At 45.5% G+C, this 9,470-nt stretch overlaps 1 protein-coding gene across 5 annotated transcripts in view; it reads right to left on the reverse strand.

Annotated features, from left to right (window-relative positions):
- The window catches only part of Tenm2 (teneurin transmembrane protein 2), a 939,787-nt gene that overhangs the window by 213,327 nt on the left and 716,990 nt on the right, over positions 1-9,470 (reverse strand). The gene's annotated exons all lie outside the window — the stretch shown is intronic.

Below are 9,470 nucleotides of genomic sequence, written 5' to 3' on the forward strand. Positions count from 1 at the left end.
GTGTGTGTGTGTGTGTGTGTGTGTGTGTGTGTGTGTGTGTGTGTGTGGTGGGGCAGACACCTGTCTTCTTTCCAGGCCCTCTTCTAAGAAATGCTTCACTTGTAAATAAATAAGGGACTCATTCCCCTGTACATTTCACACGCAAACAATGACTGTGCCCTGTCTGTCTGGCATTTCCATGGGCACAGGTTGATGCCTGTTGCCACATTCATAGTAGCTCGGCAGGAGAGAAAGGGCTGTTGACAGGAAAGTTCTGAGTTTGACGTTGGGGATGGGAGAAACAATTAACCACAGGAAACACAATTAACAATGCTTAGGAAATTGTTCACATAGCAATTAATTCTGCATGCTTACTACCACTTAAAGTCAGGCTGTATTCTATTAAGGTTAAAAACCCATCTTCACACAATGCAGCTTAGATTGATGGTTGCAGATTAAGATGGCAAGGTACCCAGGAGAGTGTGTGTCTGCTTTTCTCTCATAGCTTCTCTACCTCAAGCCACATTTTCCGTCTCTACATTTCCATGAGGTGCAAGGCCCATGGTCGCAACTTTCCCAGATAATAAATACTAATAAGAGTAAGTGACATTTACTGTACTCTCTCTGTCGAGGTAACACCTAATTTTCTCCTGCAGTTTATCTGTTATATGTAGGTCACTTACTTGAAGAGACCAGATTCTATTGCCTCAAATAATGACATATTTTCACCATACAGAGGTCAGGAAATGAGAAGTAATCGTGGTTGCTTCAAGATAACGATAGCTTCTGATTTGTAATTACCAGGTGAAGGAAGCCAAGGAATTAGCTGTTTTAAAATGATTTAAAAAAAAAAAACCAGATACCGTTGGGTTATAGGAGTTTGCCTGGAGCCAGCTGCTGCTGAGGCAAAGAAGAGGGTCTTTGGAGGAGGGTCCCCGAGTGCTGAGACAGGTGCTGCCAGCAATCTTCGCAGGTGCAGTGGGGGCCCCAGCCTAACAAAGCTTTGATGCTTGTGTCTATGATAAACCAGTGGATCCTGGCAGGCAACGATGACAACCTCCCTGGTGCCCTACCCACGTGAAACCACTCTTCAGAACTGCTCCCTCTTGCACTGCTCACGGTTGTCACTCCAAGGTATAGGGGATATTGCCACCGTCAGCTTCAGGACAATAGTAGACAGGACTGTAATCTTACTGAGCATAAAAGGGACACTTATGACTCAGTGCTTTATTTTCAAGGATGTCTTCCCTTCCACCTCCTTAGCATTTTTTTGTTTCTATTGTAATTCTTTAACATTGTTGATATTGTGATCATTAGTGGTACCACCACTACCATCATCATTAACAAAGCTATTCAAGAAAACCTGGCATGAGGTCCTTAGGTTCAGAGGACACGAGTCACTTCCCAGGCAACTCTTTGAGGAAAGAGGAAAATGAGCGAGATGAAGGTAAGGAAAGGGGCGAAGCCGAGTCGCTGAGCACAAGACCTGTCCACCATCAGTGCTATGCACGGAGATGCACCTCACATTCAGGTGTATCTCCCATCATTGAGAAGTAAATGAGTAAGAATTGCCCTGGGGAATACGGCCAGCCCTTTTTTTTTTGGGGGGGGGGAAGGGCATCTGACATAGGCTTCTGTTGGCTTTTTAATTTTATTTATTTATTTATTATTTATTTATTCATTCATGTATGTGTTGGTGTTCTTGATCAGCTGTCCCTTGGTCCCCAACTTGAGGAAGAAGATGAGACTATCATCTCTCTGGCCTGTGGGAATGGACAGAAGTGTCCTCAGGATAGAGGCCCAGGGGAGTTGTGACATAAATGAGTTTGCTGACTAATGAGAGGCATGCTCCTTATTCTGCTACTGACTGGTTCTACGGTTTGGGCTAAGAAATTATCCCTCTGTCCCTCTGTCCTTCCCTCCCTCCCTCCCTCCCTCCCTCCCTCCCTCCCTCCCTCCCTCCCTCCCTGTCCCTTTTGTAAATGTTTCCTTCATAGGTAGAATAGAGGGCAGCTTGGGGGGGATGCCAAAGTGGGTTATCTGAAAGAGCTGGCAGTATCTCAAACATAGACACCACATCCGTGTTTATGAGGGTAGAACAAAGCACATGGGGGCATACATGAGAACTTAGACCGTACAGCACCATATGCTTCTAAATAAAAAAAAAAAAACAAAAAAACATTGTGGTGATACAGAGAATAGGATGGGATATTATGGGTGGCAAATGGACCACTGTATAAAGAGAAAGATGTTTTGAACCTCAGTGTCTGGTGTATCGGCTGTCAATCATTGAGCTCAACATTCAGGCACTCACATAACACATCACCCTAAAGGAGTTCCAGGTAGGTACTCTCATGATTCTCAATCACAAGACAAGGGAACTTACGAAGTTTTACTACTGAGAGATTTCAGAATCAGAGTACAGCTATGCTGGGGATGTGGTACCTGCTTCACACTTTATATACAGAGAGATCCGGCTACAAAGTCCATGGGAAAATGGCAACTTGCTTTTTTCTCAGAACTCATGGTCAGCAAGTGGGTTGGTGCATGGGCAGGCACGCATCATTGCTGCCTGGAGGAACTTGTATTTCTTTTTGCTATTGACTTCAAATGTGGGCTTGGGGCAAGCAGTGTACCCTGCATTGCATAGTGATCCTGAATCCTGAGTAAAGAGGCCATTAGAAAGACCCAGCCATGGTCGGCGAGTGTCAGAACACAGCTAGGGAAGTAATCCATTGTTATGGCAATGAGCCACCTAGAGTTTGGGGTTCTTTGTTATAGCAGCAGGGCCTAATCTACCCTGACTGATAGATTCACTTATGAAGAAAAGGGAAGAGTATAAATGTTTACAGAATAGATTTCTGTGAATTCTTTAAATTTTATCAGGCTGGGAGCCTTTCTGAAATCCAGACAGGAAATTAATACCTGTTTAGGGTCATCATGCCTATTTCCATAGACAGCAAAGTATTTGAAAATGTAATACCTTCATCTTATTATTATCTTTTTTCGGTTTCCAGAGACTGACTAGATATCCGAGAAGCCTTGGGATAGCCAGAGTTATTGCTTCTTCATCTCAGTACTTCACATAAGTACCCATCACTTCACATTTTACTGGAGGAGCTATCTTGGCTGCCCTGGGATGGTTCTTCCTCCTCCTCCCCTTGAATGTTCCGGCAGCTCATCCCAAAAGGTCTGGTTCAGACCATGTTAGGGTCAGAAGTGAAATGAGTTCTGGAAGCCCTCTCCTCCACATTACCCGCCCCCACTGACAGGCGAAATGTACAATTCATCATGATCTGACAGGTTCTACTCCAGAGAGATGCTGGGATGGAACAACGGGGCTCCACGGGTCAGCAAGGATGGGATGGGGAAGGGCTTCAAGTGAAAGCTCATGGAATCCAGGTGGCATCTGGGAAATCAGCCACTAAAAGCACAGCGAGCAGCCAGAGCCTGGAAGTATCCCTCAGCTAATTGGAGAGAGCCTTCCCAATGTGTTGAAAAGGACCTCTGGCCACATGGGGAGACCACACACAGATCCCAGGTTTTAGCAAGTACAATAGTCAGACTTCCTTGCAGGCCGATTAATAGTTTCCCATTGAAGTTCCTGTGTTTAGGTGCCAGATGGGATCCAAAAGAAAGACTCAGAAGGCGAGCCCAGGCTAGAGAGAAAGCAGGGGTTGGTCACAGGAGACAGAATTCTCCAGCCAGCATAAGGACATGAAGACCCCAGGCCTTGAAAAATGGCAGCTTCCAAAAGGGGTTGTCTGAAATAGTAATTAGAGTATGTGGGCCCTGCTGGGTGCCATTTAGAACCTTCTATGTTCATTGGCTGGCAGAGGATCAACCCGACAAGAGAGACAATCAATATGTCAGCAATACTTCACCGAGAGCTGCTCAACCTCTGCTTGTCAAAGAGGACAAACATGGAAGCCACAGATGCTCCGTGTTTGCCGAGCAGGCCCCCAGGAGCAAGGGGTATCTTTAAAGATCAGGCCTGTCGATATATAACCAGGGGAGGAGATTGGGCTCTCCCTTTGAAAATGCAAGACTGCAGGCCAAGCAGAGCCCCAGGAGGGAAAGGAAGGAGCCAAGCCTGCTGGGTCTTGTGGCTCAACAGTCAGGCAGAGGAGCACACGGCTTTTGGGCTGATGTCAGAGTGCATTCAGAAATGGGAAAATGATGGGAAGGGTCAGTGCTGGATCTCCTTGGCTCAGTACCAGATGATTAAGCCCAAGATGCCAGGACTCCTGTGGGAAACAGCAGATTCCCAAGGTGCCTCTGCAGAAAGGCTGGAACCTGCTGAGGATGACCAGGGTTAATGGGCACAGGCGCTAACCCTGGAATTACTGGGCACTGTAGAGGCACCTTAGCAATGAGCAGGGAAAATCAACGGATGCAAATGAGCATCTTCAGCCATGATGATGATACACATTTATTTTGACAACTTGCCAGGGACTGGGATAATTACTTTAATGGCAGCATTTATTCATTATTTATCATTCGGCAAATATTTATTGAGCTCACACTGTGCATCGAATTGTGTTCTGGCCCCGGGAATGAAGCAGTTGGCAAAACACAATCCCTGCTTTCATGGAACTTACATTCTAGTGGGAGACAGGGAAACTAAACACATCTGAAGAGCTGAGTACCAAGCCAGGGATCTGGGAGGGTAAGGGATGGGGAATGCAAAGTTCCTCTCTTTCTTCTTCTTTTGCCTTTAATGAAGACTGGTCAAGGGTCATGATGGGTCAGTGCACATAAAAACTTAAAGTAAATGAGGTGGCAGTGTGCATTGACACCAGTGATCAGCAGTCCAAGCTAGAGTCTAGCAAGCAGGAAAGGGAACTGGAGGGTGTGTAATGTTGAGAGACTGAATGCCTCTGCATTTTGTTGAAGAATACCTTTTGAAGGGGAAGAGAATCCTAGATATCCTACTGATACCCTATCATCATAAGGGACACTAATATAATCTTCCTTTTACAGACATGAACACTGACATTTAGAGAGCTTGACTCATCCATTGTCAGACCATGAGGAAATGGGGAATCTGGGATCCACATCCTGACCTGTATCACTTTAGAGTCAGAGCCCCAAGTTCTCATGTTGCACTTACAAGTGACACCACTCCGAGGCATGTCCCCATCACTTCCCAGGACATCTGCCCGCTTTGTTTTCTATTGGAAAAACTGTTAGAAGATTGAGCAGGGCAGGAAGGTTCCAGAACTTCTTCTGTGTATGTTGCCCAAGCCCACTTTGGAACCTCCACTTTGCAAGCAGCCATTCATCCTTCATGAATACACTGTGGTCAGTAGCCATTTTGCTATTTAACCTAAAGATCCATCATTACCAATGTAAAATAAAGGTCTAGTGACTTTAGCTGTCTGTCTGGCTGACATCAGCTTCTGGTGGCTTTTTCCTGGGCCAGTCTGCTCCTCATTCTCTGCGGCGTGGTTAAACATAACACTTCTATTTCTTTTTTGCAAAAGGGAGGGGGCTTCTGCAATGCCTTAATAGCACCCTTTTAAGAATGTTGCTGCAGCCAAAACTACCTTCTTCAGGAAAGAAGTGGCGCCAATAAAAGCATCACGAGGAATAGCATTCTCGAAACGCCTTAAGACTTAAAAAAAGAATTAAAAAAATTTTAAATCTCAAAGAAGTTTTTTTTAAAAAATCCCTTTTTAAAAAAAATCTCAGCTGCCTTAGAGAAATGGTTTTGCTTATTTTTTTCCCAGACAGTGTAGCAATACATTGAATGGGATAAATTTTCAAAGTGCCACATGGAAGTGACGTCCACAAATCCCTTTACCAGTAATGGGATTTGTTCACCTAGCTCTTGAGGATGCTTGGGAAACTTATTTGCCTCTGTCCAACTTTTTGGCTTGCAGCTTCCAAGATGCTTGCAAAACTCAGAGCCAGGAATTTACACAGAAGAGAGAGGAGAAGGAGAAGCGATCCCAGAATCCTGGCAAGACCACTTGAATGAGAGGGGGCTTTGGGGAGACAGCCACTGCCTGCCCATCCCTGCAAGCCCTGTCCGATTCCCTCTGTGGTCCTGAAACACCCTCAGCGAGGATAGGTAGTGTCTGTCGCCTTCCTAAGCCTGGTCCCTCTCCAAACTAGGGAGGCTTTCTGCCGCCCTGTGCATCTGCTACGAGGACAAGGTGACAGTTCTGTAAGGCAGCTCCGGGACTGAGGAGCAGTATGTTTCCCAGACAAGAAGAATCTACACTGAAGGACCTGCACATTAATCTATTCTTGTGACAGGCTCAGGACAGAACAGTGAGTAGGAAGTGGGATGAGATTAATCAATTCCTGTGTTTGGAGGAAACAAACAGGGCTCGTTGCAGCTTCCAGATGTGCAGGGTCATGGTGTCCGTGGCTTCCCCACTCCACTCCCTTAAGCCCCTGTTGCAGATGCTTGGCAGATGGCCTCAGCTGATAGTGTGGGCGTGGTGTATGGTGTGCTGAGCTGACCTCTAAAAACACCCTCCCTCCCCAACATCACCAAGAAAATCAATACTCAAGACAGACACGCGCTTGCGGCCACTGTTTTTCTCCTGTGCAGAGTGCCTGGAATATATTGGTTGCCCATGCCGGTCAGGCAGCCCATTGTCCATGGGGTCTGTGCATCCTTGTGCAGATAAACACACGCCTAGAGCCGTCAGCCGCATGGGTGCCATTTCCCACCCAGACCGCTCTGGTCGTGATGCTGTTCCCCCCCTCACCTCCAGAAAGAAATAAAATAAAAGCCTTTCTTTCCTCAAGAAAGCACCCGTGTGATCAAAACACCTTTAGAGAAGGATAATATCCGGAGGTTTTATGCACCAAACAAATCATGGTCTGGGATTTTAAGAGCTTTTGTGACAATGACACATATGTCCACAATCCATGCATATACACCTAGATGCTCATGCCCACCCCAACTTGTCACTCAGTGTTGACAACCCAAACAATATCTGTCTATTTTCTTTTTCTTTAAGAATAGCACCCAGCAGCCCTGTTAAAGAGGAGACAGATTCATGAGACCACTAACTACAAAGGCAAGACAAGGGGGTGGCCCATGGCAGGAGGCCACAGGAATCCTAGGAAGCAGACATATGAATGTTTTAGAGGATGAGATGTCATATCGATCCGGAGATGTGCAATGTGAGCTGGAACAAAGGGAGAGAGAAGTCTCCCGTGAAACAGCCGCCAGCGAGAAGGAGTGGCCGGGAGTCAGGCCCATGCTAGTGAAGGTCCTTGGCAGACTGAGCTCTTGGGCAAGTTTCTTTCTTTGGTAGAAGTAAGTGAGGGGACAGAGAAGGCCAGGATTTATTTCTCCTCTTGATAGCTGACGGCAGCCCCCAATAGACTGTGCCCAAGAATCTTCTGGAAGCCTCCAGACAGCCGGCCTGAACTGGGGCAGGAAAATGGGAGCAGAAAAGACTTAGGAACAGAATAAAAGGGAAACGGCCTCCCTGGCTTAAATCCCTGGAAAATACAGGGTTCATCTCCATGTTGGTTCAAATTTGTCCATAGTACTGGTGAGCAGTCGACCCCATATAAATTGTCAAACCTCTCTCAGCACTTTTCCTTAGCTATAATGGAAGCAGCAGTGTTTTGTGGCACTCAGTATAGTTCTAAGCCCTTGTGCCTGCTACACGTATTTTTTGCAATAAGCTAGAGGTAAAGGATTTCATACCCTTATTTTACAGAGAGAGAGTCCGGTATGCAGGTCTTTCAGGGCTGGGTGTCGACAGCTGGTTTCAGAACCAAGTATGGGCTCCTAAGTATTATCTTAACCTCAGAAGACTTAACGGTAGAATGCATTCTGAGAAATTCACCAGTAGGTGATTTTGTCATTGTGTGAGCATCAGGGAGGGGACTTATACAAACTGAAACCTCTACAATGTCATGGAGTGATAGAACCTTCTGGGACCAACACACATGTGGTTTGTTATTGACCAGAGCATCTTGACATGGTCACTGACTGCAATCCTATAGAAACAAGAGTACTCCAACTGATGTATAGTGTGGTGGAGGTATAAAGTGGGTAGGGTTTCAGGATGTCACACAGAGGCACTCAACAAACATCCCTTACTTCCTGCTGGGTCCTGAGTACTTTACCACATTCCTAGTAGCAAACGTGGCCACTAGCATGTGGCCAACTCTGGGCTGAGCGGCCATTACTAAGTTTATAAGCTGCAGATCATTGCTTTCCTACTTTGCAGACGAACAAGCTGAGGCTAGAGAGCTGAGATGTGCATTTGGTAAGCAGGAGAGGTAGGATATCCCACTGGATGCACGATCCTGCCCTAGCCCTACAGCTATCAGCAGTTCAATTCCAAGTGTCTGTGAGGAGAGCTAATGTTGTCAGCTTTGCTAGGATTCTCTTTGGAGACACCTCTGTGGTTTTCTTTTCTACATCGTGTTAAGCATGGCAGAGTCACATCAAGGCAGGTCTCAGGAGACGCCTGGTCCAGGTATTTGTTGTTTGGGCAAATGGTAACCCATCTTCCCTAGTTATGGGGGACAACTTGTCTGAGCTCAGCACAGCTAGTAACTGACTAAGCCAGGCTTTGGACTTTGATCTCTGGCTTCCAGCTCTCGCCTACTTTCTTTTTATTCTGATTGTTAAGAAAAGCAGAATATCCCAGGGCTTCCATGTGATGCTCTGAGACCTCAGGGCAGCTCCCCTTCTCACTTCGCTCAGGTTACCATGGTCTCTGCAATGTCACACCCCAAGAAACCTGTTAATAAAGAGAGACGGCAGGATGCTGTCTGATCTTCCTATTCATAAGCTGAGCATGATGGTGAATACCTTTGAAAGCAGTGCTTTCAAAGCAGAGTCTAAAGACTCTGCATCTCCCTCACCCCCTTCTTGGAGGACCCTGTGGCCCAATACAGACATGCTTCTTCCTACGAGTGAGTTTGGGTGTGGATTCTGTACTTTTTTTTCAAAGTGAGAGAGAGTTGAAGAATGGATGATGTTGAACAAATCCTCTATGTAAGTCTCATTTCAATTTGGTCATTTGTTCAGCAGAGCCAAATTAGGCACATAGGGAGGCCGCCGGTGCCCCTTTCAATTTTTAATTTCTGACATGGTTAGTTCTTTTTTTTCTTTTATTTTAAAAAACTCAGAATTGAAACAAAAGAAAAAAAAAAGAAGAAAAATTAGCATTAGCAAATTGGGTTTGATCTTTCTCTTAAATGGCTTTTAGTTAAGTAGGTTTCAGATGGCTAAGCTGAAACATTTAAAACTTGATTCTGATGGAAAGAAACATGGTGTTGGAGAATTCTTTCTATCTCTTTGGGCCTGATTAGGTAGCAAGGAAGGAAGCCAGAAAGCACAGGGGGCCCCTGTGCTATGATCTATTTGATATCAATACAGGCAACTTAAAAGAACAAAGCTCGCTGGGAAGAAAAGACAGGACAATTTCTTTCTGGAACATAAGCTATCTGTATATATATATATATATATATATATATATATAACCTGCAATTAGATAAAT

This window comes from Grammomys surdaster, unplaced genomic scaffold (genome assembly GCF_004785775.1).
Source record: "Grammomys surdaster isolate TR1022 unplaced genomic scaffold, NIH_TR_1.0 126121, whole genome shotgun sequence".
NCBI lineage: Eukaryota > Metazoa > Chordata > Mammalia > Rodentia > Muridae > Grammomys > Grammomys surdaster.